The sequence below is a fragment of the Meleagris gallopavo genome, chromosome 7, assembly GCF_000146605.3.
Source record: "Meleagris gallopavo isolate NT-WF06-2002-E0010 breed Aviagen turkey brand Nicholas breeding stock chromosome 7, Turkey_5.1, whole genome shotgun sequence".
In the NCBI taxonomy this organism is placed as follows: domain Eukaryota; kingdom Metazoa; phylum Chordata; class Aves; order Galliformes; family Phasianidae; genus Meleagris; species Meleagris gallopavo.
Window position 1 is genome coordinate 21,975,628 of NC_015017.2, and position 6,790 is coordinate 21,982,417.

Consider the following 6,790-nt stretch of genomic DNA (forward strand, 5'->3'; position numbering starts at 1 on the left):
ACACACGGCAGCACCAGGCTTAGAAAGAGGAACCCCTTGCCTTCCTCTCAGACATTACCAGGCTGTTGCTCATGAAACTCTTCACCAAACCACCCCAGCTCTGCCCAGAGCTCAGGATCCCAAAGTGAAGCAGCAGTGACCAGGGAGCGCCAGCTGAGACATGTCCCACTAGCTGGTCATGCCAAGCCAAAGCATCATCCTAAACTGGCCGTGAGTCACATTTTACATCACTCTTCAGTAAGCCCTTCTCACCCAGGGCTGCACTGCTTGGCCAGCTGTTTGAGAACACAGGACAAGGAGAGAAAAAGGGCATTCCTCTCAGAGGCAGGGCTGCCAGCATGTCCATGGCTCCAGCTCCAGCCTAACAAATAGCAGCATTTTCCTCACACTTCTAGAACACGTGAGATGGAGGGCAAGCAGAATAGGGTACACTATCGGGTCCCTCTCCCTCAGTAAATCTCACATCCCTGTTTTTCATCCTACTGCAGAAAGCCCCATACTCAGCTTTACTGAGCAGAGAGTATCACATATAATATATGAAAGAGAGAAGGCTCTGTGGTTAAGGACAGATAATGCAATAAAATGGAAATGCATTCTTAATCTAAATTACCTATCCCTTAGTCTAAATTAGCCAGTTCTTATGCTGGGAAATGCAAGAGAGAGAGATTATGATGCTGCAGTGCTGGGACTCCAGTGTCCAAATGGCACAGCTCTGTCACATGAGCTCCAAACCCAAATAATGGGATTCAGGAGAAATCTGTTACGGAGCATCGCATACTGCTTCTCAGGAGGCCACAGGAAACCAAAAGGGACCATTTTCCCACATTTTTCATCTTAAAATAAGAAAGGCTGGAGGAACAAACAAATGAACAAAACAACCAAGTATCCATACTGATACACTCAAGTACAGAGTTATGCCACAGCAGAATTCATACAGCAGTGAGTGGAGAAGCTGCCCATAAGAACTGAGGCAGGCTCATTGCTACATTTTTCACGCTAAGAATACTTGGCACATGCAGTGATTCAGAAAGAAGCTGTTCCATAGTGCCAATGATTCTCTTTAATGAGATATAGTTATCAGTTGATTTATGAATTTCTCCTGCCTGTTCTCATTTACTTGGCTCTAATTTAAGGAAAAGATCATTTGCATTCTAGAAGTAAAACAGTGTTTATAAGAGAACAGAGTAATCAAAATCCCTCTTAAATCAAGATTTAGAAATCACACAGAGGGATTAGAGGTAGTTCTTCCCACCCTCCCCAGAAAGGATAACGAGAGTTCCAGCAATGTGCATAGCCTTATCCATTAAACTTGGCATCAAAGACTCAAAAAAACCCATTGCATTTCCAGTTTTATCTGGTTTTCCATATGAGTACAGTGTTACCTTATCTCAGGAATTTAATGTAGGAAGAGACAAAAGGAGCCTTCTGCCCCAGCCTCATGATACCCCGATGACCTCCTCCTGGGAGATGCTACGCTCCCTGTTAATTTAGATACCATATGCCTCAATGGTCATCACTTCAGTGGCTGCTCTCTATTTTACGGCCATCACAGAGATTTTGATCACATTGTCTACTAAAACAAACCACTTCCTTGGTTTGCTATTGCTCTGCCAGTCAGAGGCACCTCAGCTGATCAGTATTTGCTCATTCTTAGCTACAAACAGCACAATTCAGTCACCTTCGCTCTTTCCTTTGGTATATGCTCCACTGTTCTTTATAGGCTACTTGCACTGCTTGAGGTTAAGCATCAGAAACCAGAAAGCAGTAGCAGAGGGATGTAGGATGTGGGAAGCAGCTTCACAGAGTGAAGCAGCACCGCTGCTCAGATGCACCGAGGCAGGAGGGAGCAGCCTGGGGCCAGGACCTTCTTGTTAGACTGCAGCAGAATCTTCTCTCTGCTGATATTCCGGCAGCCTCTCAATTGCCAGATCCTGGCTCAGTTTGTGTGTTACAGGGTTGGATGCGTTTGATCTCCTTTTCCTGTGCAAGACAGCATTTCACAGGGGAGACAGAGGCAAAAGGCTGTCACTTGTGGTGGTGAGACAGAAAAGCAACTGGAGAGCTCACACTGTAGTAATGCTGAGATCTGCCAGGAGAACTAGGAGTGGGCATGGCTGCATACATGCTGGTGCTGGGGTCACAGGTAATGAGAATACCAAACTGAATGGAGCAACTCAGTTTGCTCTGAATGATTGATTGAATCTGTTTTCATCTCTGTAGGGTGTTCTTTTTTGGCTAAAATAACATTTCACTCAGAAGTCTCTACACGGGCATATTCTTACATCTATCTATCTATCTATCTATCTATCTATCTATCTATCTATTCAAAGGGTGGAAACTTTGTTTCCACTTTCTTGTTCTTCTTGTTCCCAGCAAGCAATCCAGATAGTTTTCACAGACCACCTTTTGCCATCTCTATGTACACCAGCCAACCTACCAGGGACAGGGAATGTCACCCAGGAGTAGGGCTCAGTGCCATGGGCACAGAGAGGGGCATCAAAGCAACAGGCCCAAATCAGGAGATTTGTCTGAATGACAGGAGCAGCTGTGGAGCTGGGGAAACATGGGAACTGATCAGTGAGCAAAGTCTTGAGACAGGCCTGAGAAGAACTGCGGTCAAACTGTGAGGTGCGTGTTTTGGGAGGAGCTGCAGTCAATCTGTTGTACTTGTCACTGCAGTGCTGAGCACACGGTCTTAAAGCATTTATCTTCACACCTCTTCTATAAAGAAGTAGTGTGTTATTATTCTGCTCTTATCAAAGGAAACCACAGGAGACAACACATCTTGCCCCACATCACATCCTAACCCTACTGAAGAGGCATCTAACTTGGGGCCATATTGTTAGGATGTTCCATCTCATTGCCCTTTTTTCCTCAATCTTCACCCCCAATTTCAAGTCAGTCTCTCCTGCCTCTTGTATCCTCTCTCAGCAGCTTTGAATTATGAGCAGATAACAATCTTTCTGTGGGAAGCTGCTGAGGAGAGGAGATAACAAGCATGTGGCTGTGCAAGCACAATGATAAGCCAACATGCCCACCACAAATATTTCTACCCAGTCTGGTGGACAGTATTTAGAGCAGCAGGTGGAAACTGAAGAACTGAGCCTTACACCTTTGCTTTTAAAGGCAAAATGTCCTTTAGGTGGGCATAGCGTGCCTCTGTAATTCTAACACTGAGTGTACTGAGCAGAAAAATTCAGGTACTTGCTAATTCATAAGAGACCACCAGACAACCATATTTCTGTGTCAGTTTGATTGGGAGATACTCACATGTTTTCCCTTACTGGGGAAAACATTCATTCCAGATCCTTGCTGATTGGTGTTTGGCTGGTTCCCTAGTCCTACAGGCAGGTACAACATAACATGCAAGCTTGCATCATGGAAGTCTGGACTGTTTGTGGTGCTTTCTGTTCTTGGCCATTCAGAACAATTTAGGACACAGAAAATGTTTTCTGCCTCTACCTTGTTCAACGGCCTTCCTGCATGTCTTAACTTTCAGTCCAGGTTGTGTTGCTGTTATCTTCAGCTATACATGATATAGAGAGAGCTCAATGAAGACTCCTAGAGCGCTAAGAACAAGCTTGTATGCCACCCATTAGATTGTATGTGAGCTATTGTTAAACATGATTTTCCAGCTGCTGATTAAGTATTTTATCAAAACCCACAAACACTGTGATTTTAATGAAAGCACTCAGATTCAGCCTAGCTAAGCAGACAGATTATGTGTTTAATTGTAATTGGGCTATAACCATCTGAGATCTTTATGTACGGAGAAAAAAAGAGTAATCAATATTCAGATAGTTGGGCGAATCGTGCTTTTACAGGCTGGAGGTTGAAAAATCAGTGATGTATTTTGTTCTTTTGGTATTTGTCTGATATCTCTTGATCAGTTTAATTTGGAGGTGAAAACATAAATGTATGGTATTAAGACATTATGATATTAAAATACATCATCTTTTGTGCAATTTGTCCGAAGAAGCAAAAAATTTCTTGTGACATAATGAAGCCCCAGAAAATATGAAAATAAGTTTTTTAGACAGCAACATTCTCAAAAACCAATCCTCTTCATAGGAAGGCTTACAAACAGCATATTTATCACCTGTCTAAGATTTTTATCACCTACCAGTAGCCCATCTCTCTGGAGTCCCAACTACAAAGTTTGTAGTACACCGAACAATTGCTCTTTTTGAAAATCAAATCCCAGGGATGTTTCTTTCTGTTCTTCTATGCAATTTGGCAATTTCTGTAAACTCAAAGTGACTTATGAAAGGAAAGATTATTTCTAATCCTTACTGTAGGTTTATAAAATATAAAATATAGTAGTTTTACTGTCTTTAAAACCTGATTCCTTGCAATGTCGCAGGCCCACAAAGGAAAAAAAAAGTTTTACTTTGCACCATCAAAAAGTGAAGATATTCTGTGATTTCAGTCAGAAAGGGGAACCAGATTCCAGGATACCGAATTTTAATATCATGGCAATTTTCTATTGTTGAAAAGTGAGTGTTTAGAACATCTAGGAGTTTTAGGTCTGATACATTTTATTTGTCTTCAGTTATGGAACTCCAATTGCCATTCCATTTGTACCTTTCTAAAAGCAATTATTTGGATTCACAGTAACTATACCACTTGTCTCCTCAAGAAGCTTCCAAAGCATCTCCAAGTGGCTTTCTACTACAATATTACATGCATCTCTAGAGGCTCTCCAAGAAGATTTGAGGCTTCATCATAGCCCATAATAGGGATCATCTTAAAATTTAAAATTCACTCAGGGTTGCCTCTTCCTTGAAACTAACGGTTCCCTCCTTCCTCCCCCCCTCCCCTCCCCTCTTCTCTCAGGTGGTTTCCTCACTTTTCTTCTAAATCTCTCACATTGTATTTTTCTACTTTGTTGTTCCTAAGTCCATTTTTTTCCCCCTTCATCAAAAATCTCTCATGTCTATCCTTAAAATTCTTCACCCAAGTGCCATCCAGATTTGGATACAATGGAGATGAACCCTGTTGGAAGCAGCAGGGTAAAACACGACGGCTCTGCCCTCTCAGAAATAACAAATGACGTGTTCTCTTTGGGTCTGTGCAGCAGTTGGGAGAAGCGGCGAAGTTGGCACCTTGTCACTGCACCGTGGCAGAGACAATGAAGAATCTGCCTCTAATTCTTTGTGACACGAAAGAAGACAGGAGAGGAAAAAGCCACGGCCACCTTCATCTTAAGTTCCTTCTTCCTGGGAAAGCAGGGTGACTGTGGCGTTTCCTGCATGCTGTGGCTTAAGAGAGAAAAAGCAGAGGTATTTAAAATACAAATGTTCCCAAGAAAATGACTAATAGTCCTCAACAGTATGGTCTGGGTCAAAAACACCTTAAAAGAATAAAAAGTAGCCTTTAAAGAAAAGGAATCAATACGTGTTATAAACACTGCATTTCCTTTGAAAGTTTGTATCGCTGTACTTTCAGCTGCCAGCATCACTTAGCAGGACCAAGTGTCCTTTTCTTATTATCAAAGCAAAGAAATATTTATATCCTCAGGACTTCCATCTGCAAATTGTAAGAAAGCATTTAAAAAATGTAAACTATAAATGAACAAGTAACTGGAATTTATTTCTGAAAACACTGCGTCGAGTTACTAACAAGTTTCTAACAGAGACAGCTCTTTTAAATTACTTCTATTACTAGTGATCTACTGACAAGTAAGCTCACCTTCTTTAATTTTTCTGTTGCAAACGGATTCCAAGGTGTCTGTTCCTGTTGCATACTGCCTCCTATTTTCTTCATAGTTTGCAGATACTCTCTAAAAATCATTGGGAATTTCTAGCTAAAGTGAAGAAAATGCGCCAAAGATCTAAGCTCAACAAAGGTGGCCATTTCTAACAACTTATAGCAAACACAAACAACACAGCTGGCAGCTGAATGCTACAAACGGGGCCCCATAAACAGGGCTCAGCAATTTTGTTTACGATCACAAGCTCCCAACCAACACTTGTGCCACAGAAGAATGTCCATTAGTTGCTATAAAAGCAAAATTGGTAGTGCTTTGTGATTGAGGGGACATCCTGACAGGCACACAGGAGCAGACAAACACCAACACATCGGAGAGTAGTATAAATTCTTTAATTTGAATAATTGCCACTCTTTTTTTTTTTCTTCTCTCTCTCTCCCTCCCTAATATACAAACACATTTCATTTTAGTTAGAAACATTTTTTTCTGTGCTACATTGAATCACATTCACTTTTTTTTTCAGGCTTAGCTCCCAGTAGCCTCTCTACATAGCATCCGGTATGATCTTATATCATGAAGGAGAAAGCAAAATGCCCGAAACAGTAGCTAGAGCTGTTTTGTCCCACTGTTGTTTTCTCTAATCTTTTGTTCAGTGTATGGAAAGATGCTAACCTTTCTGGGCTATCTTAACTGCAGTGATGTGGGTGCAAAGCAAATGAGATTTAGTAGATATGTTTCTGTTGTCATTACTGAACTTCATATGCTTTGCAATGTAGGGAACATGTTTTATTTCTCCTAACTTGAAAGAGGTTTCTGTCTTATTGTTGCAATTTATTAAGGGCAAACAATCTAGGGCTTATAATAGGCCTGTAGGCAGAACAAAGCCCTTGTCAAATGGAAGGGTTGGCTGCTCAGCTGGGTAGCATGTAAATGTGCAAAAAGAACTGTTCTGTTCAAAGACACTAGACATGCTTTTTAAATAAAACATCTCCTATAATTGAGAGTTGCCATTTAAGTGTTGGGTCGGAAAAGTTAATTTTTCAGAAAATAATTTAACTGAAGAAAGAGGAGTCCAGTGCT

The 6,790-nt window shown here is 41.4% G+C and overlaps 1 long non-coding RNA gene across 1 annotated transcript; it reads right to left on the bottom strand.

Annotated features, from left to right (window-relative positions):
- Nucleotides 1–3,706: 3,706 nt before the first annotated feature.
- Nucleotides 3,707–6,095, bottom strand: LOC109368686. Its single transcript, XR_002116952.2, has 2 exons — nucleotides 5,692–6,095; nucleotides 3,707–5,261 (listed from the first exon to the last, which is right to left on the bottom strand). It is a non-coding gene; the product is annotated as an uncharacterized LOC109368686 (long non-coding RNA).
- Nucleotides 6,096–6,790: the final 695 nt, after the last annotated feature.